We start from the raw sequence: 16091 nt of genomic DNA, 5'->3' as shown, positions 1-16091 counted from the left end.
CTCTGTCATGTTGCCAATTTTCTTCTTTGCTACTCATCATGACAACTGATTATCTGAAACTGATAAAGTGTTCATTGGTTATAATCAGCTCTTCTTTGTTGTGTGATATTATTACATTAAAGTCTTTTAAAAAGTAAAGTCTCTACACTTATTCAAGTACCCTCCAGGAGACCAGACCTAATGCTGGCTGACAGGCGGTCTCTTGTGTCTGACGCCATGTGACTATCATGTGTCAGTTCTTTAGTGTTAACAGTGCAGAGGCAGTGAGGCAGAGTGAAGGGAATGTACTTTAGACCATTCAGAGACAGAAGAGAGTCGCTGCTGAAGATTTGTTTGGCCCACCTGTCTCTGTGTTATCAGTCAAAAATGCATCCATATAACGGGTTCAACTACAGCTTGATGTACCGTATGCATGTGTTTCTTTAGAAAATCTCTCAATATGTCCCTTAGTCAGTGTTAAGTGACAAACACAAAAACTGAAGATGGGCTCCCTGTCTTCCGCTGAATTCAGTTTGTCCAGATCATTCTGAATTAGTGTCACCATCACAGGGATCATCAAGTCTCACTAGCTGGGCCTGTCTTCTGCATTTCTACAATGCATATAAAGCAGTTGTGGTCCTAACGCCTTACACTTTTGTGTCCTTCTGCACTCGCTTTTCTCAGTTCAGACCAATTCTCTTCCTTCCCATTGAAACAGACATCCAGGTTGAACAAACATTTCTTCAGTCAAATTTGATTGACTTGCAAGACAAACTTTGGTTTGCTCATTCAGTACTTACACATTGTGTCTCCATGATTAAGTCACTTAACCAACTTGTACTGTCAGAGTGCCAGCGGTGGGATCATCTTCAAGGTTTGAAAGCTTCAATCTTAGGCAAGTTTAAAAACTTAAAGATGAAAATAATCAGGAAACTCAACCAGCAGCAGCTCAGATGTTTTCATCCATCATAAATCAGGTCTCACTTGAGTTTTCTTCTACTTCACCCTTGTTTCTGTTTTGATTCCAGGTGACTCAGCTTGGACAGATGCTGGGAGTTCCCGTCTCCTCCATCTCCCTGGTTAAGAACTACTCAACAGAGACGGAGATCAACCTTCATGCGAACGTTTTGCTCCTGAAGGCCCTGCAACAGATGCTAAGAACTGCTGATGCCTGCTTTGATGATATTAAGCAGAAAGGCGATGCTCAGCGAAGAAGTTCCTGATGTATTTTATTTTGCTATTGTCCAATAACTTGATCCCATTCGAATAAAAATATATTTTTTTACAACTTCTTAATCCATTAGAGGGTTGGTTAATGCAAATTCAAGTCCACATGCACATTGAGTTGCACCCATTAATCTAAGAATATAGGATAACCTGAAAAAAGTCCACAGAGACCTGGAGAAGTCCAGTAAAGTCCACCCAGGCCTTTACAGTCATGAGGGAGCAACGCTAATCTGTACACCAGAGTGCCAGCCATTTCGATTGAGTGAAGTTGTAATGTAAAGATATAGAGAATTGTTTGATGTTAGTTCTCTAAATATTTGACACATTTATTGCCTTACTTTGTTATCTTTCCCATTTCACATTGTTTAACACAGATATGTAGCATTATGCTTATCTTGTGATCTCGGTAATTAACTAATAAAGCATCTTGTATTAGGGTTAATTGTAGAACAAACTGTTTAAATAAATATTACCTTAAACTGATATTTCTAGAGTCTGCATGTTCTTCCCGTGTCCGAGTGGCTTTCTTCACAGTTTTCTTGTGCTTCAGAATGGCGTCCAGTTTGTGTTCAGTTAACTGATCAATAAAGTGATATGGCAGTAGAAAAGGAAGAGCAGTGACATCTGCTGAGCATGAGGCAAATTGCAGAGGCCAATTACATAATAGGAACAAGAAGAATGACATCCTCAGACTGCTCTGTGTGTGACTCATTGACACTTGTGAAATATGGCGAGTGGGATACAAGGGTGACAGACAGACACATGTCAGTGCAAAGCAAACTGTGCTCAGGTATTCACAGCTATCTGATTTTTATACTTGCAGAACAGGCTGATACACACCATTACAGCACAAAGAAGAACATGGGCTTTGACCCCCACTTCTATGAAGTTATCGGGATAAGTGCGGGATACAAAGTGCAGGTGGGACAAACATGGACAATTGCCTGTGTGTACTGACGTCTGCTTAGGTCTGTACAGCAGACTGGTTGTTTTCATCACAACCTAAAGTCAGACACTTTGATTGTATAAATCAAAAAATCATCCACAATGAAAAGCTTATAATGTAATAAGCACTGATGTTGTACAACATGTGACACGCTGGGGCAAAGCCGTTCAGATGCCAGGCCCATCCATACTCTTCTATGTGAAAAGAAATTAAAAGCAGCAACATCTGCCAGGTCATCTCAGCATCAGTCCAAACGCAGGAGCCGTTTCACTGAGGATGGACGACAAAGATTGAGAGGTCAGTCTGAACACAGAGCCATTGAATAGCTCACTAGCACTGCCGACCATTGCCTTTCTGACAACCTCCAGGGTACAGAGGCATGAATTTAAAGTAAACAGGCGCTGTAACATCTTCAGGTTCACTTTTTTCATTTGTGCAAAAAGTAAATTACTGTCATGGTTCACTGTGACTGTCCTTTGTACTAACAGGGTGGGGACGAGTAGTGTTATCAACTGCTGCCATCTATCTGTTTGTAACTGAATCGAGTGTGACTTGGTTTTCTGCTCAACACACAGGTGCAGCATTGCTTGGTGCCGTCCTTGCGTTTCTTAAAGACACAGTGCTTATTTTTCAATAAAGAAAGGATCAAGTGATTTCAATCACATTTTCTTCTAGTAATTTTACCGAATTTGCATAATGCTGGTATAATACCATTTTTAAAACTGGGTATGTAAGATCAGGACAGGTTGGGGGGCATGCACTGGTACAGTGTGTTCCTGCACCCACCACATGACAAAACAGCTCGGGATCCTGGTTGGCACCCCTCAGACAAACATGCAGTCCAGTGCCACCCTCCAGAAACAGCCAGCTGTTATCCAGCCACTTGGGTCCTCAGCAATGAAGATCCGTCAAGCCGGGTCACCCTCTGGTAATCATGGCCATAATACATATATCTCTCTTGTAAGAAGACGCTATATAAAACCCGACCCAACACAGAGGCATGGGAAAAATAAAATAAACTATTTATTTTTCTTCAGCTGGAGGGCACATCTTCCCCACAATCCCTCCAGCCACAACACAGTCCCAAACACAGTACAGTACAGTACACCAAACCAAGCACTTTCTCTTCCTCCACCACTCCTCCTTGGCAACCTCGTCCTCTACCTCCCGATTCTGGCCCTTGAGTGGTGGTCGCTGGCTCCCTTTATTGGGTACCCGGAAGTGCTCCAGGTGCTTGATTGGCAACATCTGGCTGCACCTCCGGGTAAGGCGAAACCAGTGCCCAAAAGGGCCCCACAGCTCCTGCTGCAGCACCCCCTGGCAGCGCCTGCAAAGCCCCACAGAGCTGCACAGAACTCCAACCCCCATAAAGCCCTGGGGGAGTCTGAGGCGCCTGATTAAAAATGGTGAACTCCTGCAATGTTACTGTCTTGCTTGGCTTTTAAACAAAAAAAATGTAATACTAAATATAAGTTCTATTTAATGTTTCAAATAATTGCATTGAATGTGTTATGTGCCTGCACCCTGGTATTAAGGTGCACGTTACATCCGGAACTTGTTTTTATACATAAAATGGTGGAAGTTTGGTAATTGCCGTATTTGTGTCTGTCTTTATTAACTTACTATTATACTGTTGGTTTAAGTGTAAAAACACAACAGAATTGGCGACGAGAAAAAAATAAACCTGCCGCATGCTGAATGTTCAAAACAAACTGAGCTTCTCTGTTTTGCATTGAGTGAATTTCCATGTTTTCTATGTGCTTCGTGGCATACTGAAGAGCGCACCCTGGGCCTGCCAGAAGAGAGACGGATAAAACACAGAAGTGAGTAAAGAAAATCTTAAGAATTTGAAACAAGATGTATGGATGTGTAGGACAAATGGCTGCTTTTGACAGCACTGAGGAGGAATGGGCTACTTACATTGAGAGACTTGAGCAGTACTGCCTCGCAAACGATATCGGGAATGAGAGAAAGGTGGCTGTGCTTTTAAGTGTAATGGGTCCGAAAACTTATAATCTGTTGCGCAGTCTAGTGGCACCGTTGAAACCCGCAGAAAAATCATTTAAAGATATTGTGGATGTATTGCAAGCACATTTGAACCCAAAGCCGATGATTATTGCTGAGCGGTTTCGCTTTCATAAACGGGACCAGCAGGAACACGAGTCAATTGCAGACTATATTGCTGAGCTAAGGCGGCTTACAGAGCACTGTCATTTTGGCGAGGGCTTGTCCGACACGCTAAGAGATCGACTCGTGTGCGGGCTTCACAACGAGAGCATACAGAAATGGCTCCTCACAGAAAGAGATTTAACATTACAGCGCGCACAGGAAATAGCGATTTCAATGGAAACGGCGGAAAAAGACGCCTTAGAATTTAGGAGAAAAGTGACTTCACAGTGCAGCCTCAATAAGGTTGTAGCAAAGCACGCTGAGAAAATGCCATCCTGCTTTAGATGTGGAAAAAAAACGCACGTTCCGACTGAATGTTGGTTTAAAGATAAAGAGTGCAGACAGTGTAATAAAAAAGGGCACATCCAGAAAATGTGCAGAATGAAAGAAAATAAAGGGAAGTCACATAAAATGGGTAATAAAAGCAAAAAGGTGCATGAAATTGATAAAACCAACTCCAGTGACTCTGAAACTGAACATCTGTCTTGTCTAGAGCTCCATTCTATTAAACACACTGACCGCAGAATAATATGGGTGGCACCCAAAGTGGAAGGAGTGACATTAAAAATGGAGTTAGACACCGGATCAGCCCTGTCAATTATTTCAGAAAAAGATTATAAAGAAAAATTTCCAAATGTGAAACTGAAAGTCACTTCAGTAATACTAAAAACATACACAGGTGAAAAGATTGCTCCCATTGGTAAGCTTAAGATGACAGTTATGTATGAAAGCCAGAGACATCTGCTGGATTTATATGTGCTACCAAGAGGAGGTGTTCCCTTATTTGGACGTGAATGGCTAAAAAGTATCCAGCTTAACTGGCAGTCCATAAAAGAAATGCAGGTCACCTCAGGACTGAGCATATTTCCTAAGCAAGAAAAGCAGAATTCACTATTAGTTCACCATGCACAGGTGTTCCAAGAGGGAATTGGGACTCTCAAACATATCAAGGCACACATTGCAGTGGAAGAAGATGCACAGCCAAAGTTCCATAAGGCTCGCCCTGTACCATATGCTATTCGCCCTAAGGTTGAGGCAGAGCTCAAGCGTTTAGAAGGACAGGGTGTCCTCTCCAAAGTCAATTGGTCTGAGTGGGCAACGCCCATCGTGCCCATGATCAAGAAAAATGGTGCTGTACGCATCTGTGGTGACTTTAAAGTCACATTAAATCCTGTACTACATGTCGACCAATATCCTCTACCACGCATAGAGGATATCTTTGCCTCACTTGCTGGTGGCGAGTACTTTTCAAAGATAGATTTGTCCCAAGCATATTTACAGATGTGATTAGAGGAGTCATCTAAAAAGTACCTCACTATTAATACTCACAAGGGACTCTTCCGTTATAACAGACTGGTTTTTGGAGTTTCGTCTGCTCCTGCTATGTGGCAGAGAGCAATGGATCAGGTGCTACAGGGCATCCCTGGTACTCAGTGTTACTTAGATGACATAATTGTAACTGGTACAGATAATAGTGCACATCTGACAGACCTTGAAGCAGTCCTTACTAGGCTGTCAGAATTTGGACTGAAAGCAAATAAAAGTAAATGCCAGTTCTTTAGGGACTCTTTAGAATACTGTGGACATATTATTGATAAGAATGGCCTCCATAAATCCCCAGACAAGATTGATGCTGTCCTGAAGGCACCTCAGCCTGAAAATGTGACCCAGTTACGTTCTTTCCTGGGCCTTGTAAATTACTACCATCGGTTTTTGCCAAATCTTTCAACAGTGTTGCATCCACTAAACTGTTTGTTACAAAAAGGAAGTAAATGGGAATGGTCACAAGATTGTGAACAAGCGTTTAATACTGCCAAACAGCTGATTACATCTGATGAAGTGCTGACACATTTTAATCCAAAGTTGCCATTGCGCCTGGCTTGCGATGCATCACCGTATGGCATTGGTGCTGTTCTTTCTCACAAGATGCTTGATGGCACAGAATGACCAATTGCTTTTGCATCAAGTTCTCTAAGTCCTGCTGAAAAGAATTCTGCACAGATAGACAGGGAAGGTCTAAGCCTAGTGTGGGCGGTAAAGAAATTTAATCAATACCTATATGGTAAACATTTCACATTAGTTACTGATCATCAGCCCTTAGTTGCTATTTTCAATCCTCATAAGTGTGTTCCAACCATGGCTGCAGCACGCTTACAACGATGGTCTTTGTTTTTAGGTGGCCATGACTACCAAATTGAATTCAGAGGCACAAAACAACATGCAAATGCAGATGGACTTTCCCGTCTACCTTGTGAGTTTAAGGGAACTCAAAACCTTTCCGATCCAGCTGAAATTTTCCATCTAACACAACTGGAGCCCTTACCCATTACCAGTGCTCAAATTCAGAAAGAGACAAGTCGAGATCCCACTATGGCCAAATTATTTGACTTGATAATAAAAGGTTGGCCTTCTAGAAGTGATGCTGATCTCCCTGAGTACTCAAATCGACGTGACCAGTTATCAGTTTGTCAAGGATGCATTATGTGGGGCACAAGAGTGATTGTACCACCCAAACTTCGTACAAAAATACTTGAGGCACTTCATGAAGGTCATTTAGGTGTTGTAAAGATGAAAAGCTTAGCCCGAAGCTACATATGGTGGCCTGGAATTGACCTTCAAATAGAGAATCTGGCCAAGTCATGCACAGGATGCCAACAGACTCAGCGACAGCCCCAAAGCGCTCCCCTTCATACCTGGGAATGGCCAAGCTCTGTCTGGCAATGACTTCACATTGACTATGCAGGACCTTTCCATAATCGAATGTTTCTCATTGTGGTTGATGCACATTCAAAATGGCCTGAAATTTTTGCAGTAAAAAAGCAACATCATCTAAAACGGTAGATATACTCCACACCTTATTTGCATGTACTGGACTTCCAGAACAACTAGTCAGTGACAATGGAACTCAGTTTACATCTGCTGAGTTCCAGGCATTTGTAAAAAAGAATGGCATTAAGCACATCACCTCTGTTCCTTACCATCCTGCAACAAATGGTCTAGCTGAATGTTTTATTCAGTCCTTCAAACTATCTATGAAAGCCATAGAAAAGGAAAAAGAGTTGCTACATGTGAAAATTGCAAGCTTCCTTGTAGCCTATCGAAACACAGCTCACTCAACCACAGGTCAGACTCCAGCAATGCTTTTCCTGGGAAGAAGCTTGAGATCACGCTTAGATCTGCTAAAACCTGATTTGCGTATACATGTGCAAAAGAAGCAGTGCTTCCAAGACCAAAAACAACGCAAGCTTAGAATATTTGAGGTTGGACATAAAGTGCTTGCTAGAGACTACTGACACTCAAATCAGAAATGGCAACCTGGTAAGATTGTGTCAAAGACTGGTCCACTGACATACACAGTGCAGGTGGGGCATGATACAGTCTGGCGCAGACATATCGACATATGCACAAGCTCAGGAAGACACATCACAAGACGAGGCTGAGGAGCTGATCATTCCTCAGAACTCAAATGAGTTTACCTTCTTGACACCTGATTCATCCCTTGCTGCTGGTGAATCTCAGCCTCAAGAATCTGCTGAATCAACCTCATCTCAAATGTCTGCTCCACCTACACAAGAAAGACGCTATCCTGAGAGGATTCATAAACCTCCTGAAAGGTTGAACTTGTAGTCAATATTAATGTACAAAGTACTTAGGAGTCTGTTAGCTTTGGTAAGCTGCATTTCGCCATATATAAATGTTTCAGTACACCGTAGTAAATGGTGCACTTTTATATAGTATGCTTTAGCTGTCTTTATATTCATGTTTTGCTATCCATGCCAAGTGTTTTGTAGATATGATATATAAAAAAAAAAAAAAAATACTGTTATACATCCAAGCTAGGTGGGAGGAAATGTTATGTATATGTAAAAATTTAATACTAAATATAAGTTCTATTTAATGTTTCAAATAATTACGTTGAATGTGTTATGTGCCTGCACCCTGGTATTAAGGTGCACGTTACAGCCGGAACTTGTTTTTATACATAAAATGGTGGAAGTTTGGTAATTGCCGTATTTGTGTCTGTCTTTATTAACTTACTATTATACTGTTGGTTTAAGTGTAAAAACACAACAGAGAGAGAGAGAGAGGGGGGGCTGGGGGGGCTCGCGTGCTGCTGAGAGAGAGAGGGCCTGCGCATGCAGCTGAGCAGGGAGCCTGGGTGTTTATGTCAGTGTTATTCAATGTTTTTACTATTACACTGTGCATTCTATGGTGTAATAATTAACTACATTTGTGCTTAAAAATCTTTAAAAAAATATATTTACATACAGTTCGTATGGTCTGGAATGGATTAATTGTATTTACATGCAATCCTATGGGGGAAATTGCTTCGGTTCACAACCAAATCGGTTTACGACCAGAGGTTTGGAACGAATTATGGTTGTGAACCGAGGTTCCACTGTATATTGAGTCTAGAAAACATGATCAGCAAGTCTTTGATAGGCTGCAACAAAATGATGAAAGAACGGGCACATTTTTTTCTCACAAGCTGGGTGGGTGGGTGTTAGTTAGTTAATTAGTTACTCGAAGGATTTCAAGATTTAATATGTACAAGCGGTAACACTGCAAAAGCAGCCCAAACCAGAAAAGACAGCTGGCAAAAAGTGGCTGACAAATTAAACGCGTGTGCATTGTACTTACTGAAAGCGGCGTTACGGATTTTGCAAATGTTCATTTTTTCCCTCTGCTTAAAAAACATTAAAAAAGCGGCGTGATTATGCAGCGTGTAAAACGGTTTGTCGCGGATAATTTGCCTTTTACTTTAACACGAAGACAATTTCCTGTTAGATTTGCCTTTGCGATGACAATTAATAAGGCACAGGACCAAACTTTCAAAAAGATGTGCATGTATCTGCCAAAACCAGTTTTCAGTCATGGACAGTTGTATGTTGCTCTCTCCAGAGTTCCATCTTTTCATTCACTTACTGGTATGCCTGCAGGAACACGTGCAGCGAGCGACACACACACGCATACAGGCGTGCGAGAGAGAGAGCGCTGGACGCATAAGAATAATAATACTTCATTACATTGATATACCAGTGTTTTCAGTATTCAAAGCGCTATCCACACAGGGAGTAACTGGGAAGCGAACCCAAAATCTTCCACAGTCTCCTTACTGCAAAACAGCAGCACTACCATTGCGCTACAAGGCAGTTAAAGAATGCACTGGCCTCGATTTTGTTTTCACTTCTGTTTACAGCGATCGGATCGTAGCGTGCATTGTTGCAATGTTACTTTTCTTGGTGGCTTATTACATTACGGATGTTTCACATGTTAATTTTTTTCCCTGTGCTTAAAAGACATTAAAAAAGTGTTTCTCAACTGTGACTCCGGAACATCTCAGTACGCAAGCTATATTAAGCGTCAACAACAAAGACTCGCTACACCTAAATGAACAAGTGCTGAAACTTATCCCTACCGACGAAGTAACTTTCACCAGCGTGGCCTTCATTGTCACAGACGATCCCGCTTTCAGTCACGGACAATTGTATGTTGCTCTCTCCAGAGGTCCATCTTTTCATTCATTCACAGTGGTATCCACAAACCCACTCCATTTGGACAACTGTGTCGTTCAGCAAGTGTTCACCCATCAATACATAATTATGCAGCGTATGTTACGCCGCGGGTTGGCTAGTATATATATATTTCAAAATCCCCGCGCTTTGCGGCGGCGAAGTACTGCTTTTAAATTTTTATTAAGAAGAAAAGAAAACCTTTTTAAACTACGGGAAAATATACCAATAACAATTTGTTAAGGATCTGTTTTTTTGTGAAGCTGTCTTTACACAGCTTCTCCGCTATTTTATAAACGAACGCCATATAAGGCCATCCTTTCTCCTTGCTTCGCGGTTCTGTAGTGGTTTATTGTTCGTCTATTACAATTGTTTTTATAAACGAACGCCATATAAGGCCATCCTTTTGTCTTGCTTTGCCAAGGAAGCAGCCTTTTTATTTAATGCACGGGTTCTCCGTTGTTTCATTGTTCGTTTATTACGATTGTTATAGTTGTTTTTGTATACCACGTTGTCAGTTCAGCACTCCGGTTGTAATATGACCAAGCTGTGGAAGCTTACTGTTGAGAATGCAACGTATAGTTGTACAGGAGAAAAATGGCAATCTTTTGTAGGTCTATGAACTTAATTTATGCCTGTATGTGTCAGTCGCTTCATATTCTTTTCGTACCTTATCAAGTAATGTGTTTTTTGAACAGGTTTGATTCATCGAAGTGATCACTCGTACTGTGTTCAGTCAGTTCATGTGAGCCGCTCTCTTGTGTGATGTTGCGATGTCCACTGCTTTATTTAATGTTAGCTAAGACCCGGCACTTAAAAGTTTCTCGCTACAGCAATTTTAACTCTGTTTCAAAGTGATCCAAAGTCTCGTTTATACCTCGTGTCTTCTCATTAAACTTGTATCTCGCGAATATGGTATTGCAAACGGCAGGGGGAGCATTTCTATAAACTTAATTTAAACTTACGGTTTACACCGTGCTTTCTTTCCGCAGTAGCTGCACTTACAAATATGCTTGTATGCGTCACTCGCTCGCTTCTTATTGTTTCGCTGCCTTCTCAATTGTGTAATGAATGTTTTCTTCAGCGCTCTTTGTGGCTGTTCCTTGTTTTCTGTTCACGTGATTACATAGGAGGCGTGATGACGCGATACACGACTCCGCCTCCCACGGCCATCGAGCTGCATTCCATTACAGTATATGGACAAAAAAGAGGTTCCAGTTATGACCATTACGTGTACAATTTCAAAATGAAACCTGCCTAACTTTTGTAAGTAAGCTGTAAGGAATGAGCTTGCCAAATTTCAGCCTTCGACCTACACGGGAAGTTGGAGAATTAGTGATGAGTGAGTGAGTGAGTCAGTGAGGGCTTTGCCTTTTATTAGTATAGATTATTCATTAAATTTATTAACTGCTGATGATGTACTGTAGATTGGTTTGTCTGTGCTGAAGTACCAAACAGAGAAACCAATCCTGAATCATTAAACACATGTCTCATGGACCACATTTAAAAGATTCAGTATGTTGGGACTCAAAAGAGAAAAAGTGTTAAAAGAAATTTCCTAAAGCATTTGTTCAATCAACAGATATGACTATGGCTGGCTTTCGTGATTATCACTGAAGAGATGAACAGCACACTTATCACGGAAAGAAAGATGGTAAAATTTTGATGCTCGATAATTCAATGATTGTACCATATTACCTGTATTTGCTCAAATGATTCAATTGTCATATTAATGTTGAGTATTATGCATCGGAAATGAGTATTAATTACATCTTTAAGTACATTCATAAATGGCACAATAGAGTACACGTAACTTTATCGAAAGAACAGTCTCAGGACGAAGTTCGAGCATATTTGGATTTTAGGAGGCCCAGGCCCCTCATGGACCCCGTGATCATCAGAGGTGACTGTGTGCAGATGGTGCAGACCTATAAATACCTGGGAGTGCAGCTGGATGATAAACTGGACTGGACTGCCAATACTGATGCTCTGTGTAAGAAAGGACAGAGCCGACTATACTTCCTTAGAAGGCTGGCGTCCTTCAACATCTGCAATAAGATGCTACAGATGTTCTATCAGACGGTTGTGGCGAGCGCCCTCTTCTACGCAGTGGTGTGCTGGGGAGGCAGCATAAAGAAGAGGGACGCCTCACGCCTGGACAAACTGGTGAGGAAGGCAGGCTCTATTGTAGGCACAGAGCTGGAAAATTCGATATCTGTGGCAGAGTGACAGGCACTGAGCAGGCTCCTGTCAGTCATGGAGAATCCACTGCATCCACTGAACAGGATCATCTCCAGACAGAGGAGCAGCTTCAGCGACAAACTGCTTTCACCGTCCTGCTTCACTAACAGACTGAGGAGATCTTCTTATTTATCAAATTAATTGTAGTACATAGAGAAATGTGCTGACAGTACACACAAATTTTGAGGCCATGCTACACCTTTGCTGCTACAATAAATTATGAATGTGCAAAGTTAGCCTGCAGGCTATTAACTATACCTGCTTGTAGCCATCTGTACTTTCTTTTCTTCATATGCATAATGGTGCTACCTAGACATCAAAGATATCACCAAGATCTGTAGTGGTAAGAAAAGTTTTAAGGAAAAGATCAAACACTTTTGGGTCTCTTTTCAACTCTCTGCTCTTTCTTCTTCGCTTAGTCGTTGATGTGCCATCTAGAACATACAAAATTTTTAAGAGCCTGGAGCACATGAAGTGTGTCTGCCAAAAGCACTCCAACAACTGAGAGGGTAGATGTCCGTGATCTTGCTTTAAATTGTTTGTAAGTAGGGCCTTCAAAGTGTCTTCTGAGAAGATCACATCTTGACCCAAGATATATGTGCATATAGTTATGCTTGCATGTCAGAGGGTCATTCTCCAGGTTCATCCCAGGTATTTAAACCATTAAGCCCTGTGTGTCTGTCCAGTTCTCCATTACGTGGAAAGAAGAGATTATGGAGGCCTCAAATCAAAGTTTAAGGAGTTGAGAAGCAGAAGATGCCTCACGCAGAGGGCACAAAGTGGGTTTGAACTTCCTGCTAATTTTAAAGAGGCCCACTTGTGGTACTGGCACAGCCCCCTTACCTACAGAGCCTTATATTTGGCTGTTCTGGCTTCCCTTTTTGAGGTTTTTCACACCCAATACTCACTGAGAGGGAAAGGTTGGCATGTAGGAAAGAGGCAGGTGGCCATCCTTTGAACCCAATCCCTTCCTGCTTGCCAGTTGGCCACATGTGGACCTGCTTGAAAAATCTGCCCATCTGTGAGTGGTTCTGGTTCAGTTTAACGATGGTGGATTTATAAATGTCTGCTCTGCTCTGAGCTTCTCCTTAGGCGCTTCATTCATTGTTTGCACTGGTTTGTTCCATTTAGGGGTCATGCATGTGCTATATAAAAATAAATTGAACTCAATTGGCTCGGTGGTTAGTGCTGCCACCTGACAGTTCCAGTAGACTGGTTCAAATACTGGCCTGGGGTCTTTTCCAGAGGATGTTCTTCTCCTGCAGACTGATTCTAAACTGTTCCATTTTGAGTGAGTGTGCCCAATGATGGATTGGCACCCCAAGGAGGGTTAGCATTTGGCTTAGGCCCAGCACTGCCACACTCCTAAATATAAAGGTGCCAAAGTAGTTCTACAGGAGAACTATTTCAAAGAACCATCCATAGTATCTATCTATCTATCTATCTATCTATCTATCTATCTATCTATCTATCTATCTATCTATCTATCTATCTATCTATCTATCTATCTATCTATCTATCTATCTATCTATCTATCTATCTATCTATCTATCTATCTATCTATATGAAGTTTCTAGAAAGAACCCTGGATGATAAAATAGATGACAACAACTTTATGAAATGCCAGTGGGCTTACAATTTTTAAAAAGACTCTCACTGCATACAGCAACACCGACTAACACTCGATCTGTTAGCAGCCTGTTAGGTAGATTACACTTTCTATTCTGTCCACAAGTTAGGGGCCTCTTCACAGTCCAAAGAACCAATTTAGTATTCAGAGAACACGTCCCAGAAAGAAATGGGTCAAGCAATGTGGAACCACACAACCCAGTAAAGTGCCATTAAATAGCCAGGACTTTTAGGAGTGCAGGATGGGCTGGAGCTTCCTGTGACCCTAAATTGGACTAAATGAGGCTGAACCTGGCCTGGTCAAAGACAACATGCAGTCTGCACTTTGTCCCCATGTCTCCTTCTTTTCCTTTGGGCCCTTGAAATGGAGTCATTCTGCATGAGGGCACTCTTAAAAATGCTGGTTCTTTAAAGGCATTTTATGGTTTCTTTACTGGGTTGTGTGGTTCCTTGACGAACCATTGCTTGACAAAACACCATTACATTCTGGAAAGGGCTCTTAGCATATGAAGTTGGGTTTTCCTGCTTTGAAAATCTTTCTAATATGTAGGAAAAAACAGAAATCTTGAATGTATAGTCGGCTACCTAGTAGGACAGTGACACATTAAGAACACCTGAAATGAGTCTGTGTGATTGTAGGCAGCGAGAGTCCTTTTAAAACCAGGAGCCACATCTGTGACCATCTATTTGTGGTTATTCACAATATGGAGTCTGTTATGGATTCAAATAAATCAAAGCTTCTTTCTGGATCCTTCAGGGTTATGGGTTTACTGGAGATCAGAAATGATTCCCCTATGGCATCACTCTGAAGATCTGCTCTGGCACCTTCATTTTTAAGAGTGTGTAAGAGCTGTGCAGGCAGATGAACTCCTGTTTGATTTCCATCTATCCATCCATTATCCAACCTGCTATATCCTAAGTACAGGGTCACAGGGGTCTGGTGAGGCCAATCCCTGCCAACACAGGGCGCAAGGCAGGAAACAAACCCCAGGCAGGGTGCCAGCCAACCGCAGGGCACACACACATACCCACACACCAGCGACAATTTAGGATCACCAATGCACCTGACCGGCATGTCTTTGGACTGTGGGAGGAAACCCATGCAGACACGGGGAGAACATGCAAACTCCATGCAGGGAGGACCCAGGAAGTGAACCCAGGTCTCCTTACTGCAAGGCAGCAACGCTACCCACTGCGCCTCCATGCCGCCCCCTGTTTGATTTTCTCTCTGACATCCATCTATCCCATCCATTTTCCAAACCTGCTAATCTGTGGCAGGGTTGTAGAGAAGCCGGGCCTATCCTAGAAAGCATCAGGCACAAGGCAGGAGCAATCCTTGGGCAGGGTGCCAGTCCATCACAGGGTGAAAACGCACACACACTCATCAAGGACCAGTTTAGCAATGCCAGTCCTCCTAACCTGTGTCTCTTTGGACTCTGAGAGGGTACCAGAGCACCCAGATGAAACCCAACTGGACACGAGAAGAACATGCAGACTCCATGAATAGAGTATGTGGCGCAAAGCACCACCTCATAACTGATACTGTACATCATATAGAATCAGCTGGATAAGAACGACATTCTAGTTCATACACAGGCTGCAGCTCAAAGTGCTTTACAAGACGTCAAAGGCAAAATTACAAGAAAAGAAAAAACATTAAAATTAGATATGAAAAACAATGCATAAATATAGTATACAAGAATAAATAATGCACATTTACATGTGACAGATACATAGTAAAGACAAACATCCATCCATTATCCAACCTGCTATATCCTAACTGCAGGGTCACGGGGCTCTGCTGGAGCCAATCCCAGTCAGCACAGGGCGCAAGGCAGGAAACAAACCCCGGGCAGGGTGCCAGTCCACCGCAGTAAAGAGAAACAGAGTCCTTAAATATAGATATTGAATTATTTATTTTTAAGTCTCTAAATGACAGTCATGATAAGGTCAGTTGGCCAATGTGGAAAAAAAAATTTGCATGGGTTCAAGGGGGGCTAAAGACTAGGCAGCCCCCAGTAGGCCTTCTGCCTAACATCAAGGTGCTAAAGTTGAGTTTTTTTTTTTGTTTCTTAAGGTTTTGACTTGGAAGATTTGAGGCAGTGGGTCTCATGGCAGGTTATTTGCTTACATGCACACTTTCAAACATCGTAGGCAGCTGCACAGGTTCAGGTGGTGGGGACATTCAGAACAACTGGAAAAGAAAAAAATAAGATAAACATAAAAAAAGGATTTAATAATATATCAAAACAAATGGGGACAGGGAGCAACAGTTTTCTGATTTTGTTTGCCATCTTAGTATTTACTTATTGTGTTATTTCATTGAAGGAGTGCGCGTCAGGATGTGAAAGCAGACAAGATGATCAGACACAGACAGAGATCGTGTG

General features: G+C 42.0%; 1 protein-coding gene across 1 annotated transcript in view; it reads left to right on the top strand.

Moving 5' to 3' along the window:
• The window catches only part of LOC114658639 (interferon-induced protein 44-like), a 636217-nt gene that overhangs the window by 337895 nt on the left and 282231 nt on the right, over positions 1-16091 (top strand). The gene's annotated exons all lie outside the window — the stretch shown is intronic.

This window comes from Erpetoichthys calabaricus, chromosome 10 (assembly GCF_900747795.2).
Source record: "Erpetoichthys calabaricus chromosome 10, fErpCal1.3, whole genome shotgun sequence".
In the NCBI taxonomy this organism is placed as follows: domain Eukaryota; kingdom Metazoa; phylum Chordata; class Cladistia; order Polypteriformes; family Polypteridae; genus Erpetoichthys; species Erpetoichthys calabaricus.
The sequence above is the reverse complement of the archived record's forward strand: the minus strand, read 5'-3'. Positions and strand labels throughout refer to the sequence as shown.